Consider the following 784-nt stretch of genomic DNA (forward strand, 5'->3'; position numbering starts at 1 on the left):
TAAATAAAATTTGGGATTTTTTGCGGAGGGTGAAAGTGTTAACAAGAACAGAACAGTGAGAACAAGACAGTAAAAACAAACGGTGAGGGCTGTTGAGCCAAGACGATAGAAAAATTATTATGAACGCAAGGAGAACGAACCAAGAGAGGAAACAGGCGAGGCACGTCTTTTCATCAGGAAGGAAATGGACAGAAAGATAGATCCCTTTTGTCACGTGTCAGCGACGAGAGAGTCAAGGAGGAAGAGTAAGAGAGAGAGGGAGGGAACGGAGAAGGGGAGAGGAGAAAAATAGGGAAAGGGTGGGAGAGAAAAACAGAAAGGATGAAGAGCAAGAGAGGGAGAGAGATAGACAGAAAAGAAATCGTAGTGATAGAAGAAGAGTGCGCATAGTAGTATTAAGACAAAACTTACTTGGAAAAGGATGCGTAGGGTTCGATCATATAATAATATAAATAATATATAGATATACGCATATATACATACATATATGTACATACCTACACACACACACAAATATATATATATATATATATGGGAGAATATACAAATAATAACAACAGACGAGGACAGGTGGTGTAAATAACAAAAGTATATATTAGTATGACGCTCGGGAATACGGAAAGTCTTTGACGTTTCGAGCTACGCTCTTCAACAGAAAGAATACGGAGACAAGGAGAAAAACACGGAGAAAAAAATTGAATAGTGTTCAGTCAACGGTCAATCATAATAATGGCCGATCATAACAATGGCTGACCGGAAGTTAGAAATTCTTATTTCAGGAGAG

The 784-nt window shown here is 38.4% G+C and overlaps 1 protein-coding gene across 10 annotated transcripts in view; it reads right to left on the reverse strand.

The window, feature by feature from the left end:
- LOC106871878 (blood vessel epicardial substance-B) overlaps window positions 1-784 on the reverse strand; it is a 535,134-nt gene that overhangs the window by 340,751 nt on the left and 193,599 nt on the right. Inside the window, exon 1 of one of the 10 annotated variants that reach the window (XM_052974860.1) lies at window positions 141-214. The exons of the other annotated variants lie outside the window; for them this stretch is intronic. The gene's annotated coding sequence lies outside the window, so the exon portion shown is untranslated. Of the gene's footprint in view, window positions 1-140; window positions 215-784 lie in introns of those variants that run through there. 10 annotated transcript variants of the gene reach the window in all.

This window comes from Octopus bimaculoides, chromosome 19 (genome assembly GCF_001194135.2).
Source record: "Octopus bimaculoides isolate UCB-OBI-ISO-001 chromosome 19, ASM119413v2, whole genome shotgun sequence".
Classification (NCBI taxonomy): domain Eukaryota; kingdom Metazoa; phylum Mollusca; class Cephalopoda; order Octopoda; family Octopodidae; genus Octopus; species Octopus bimaculoides.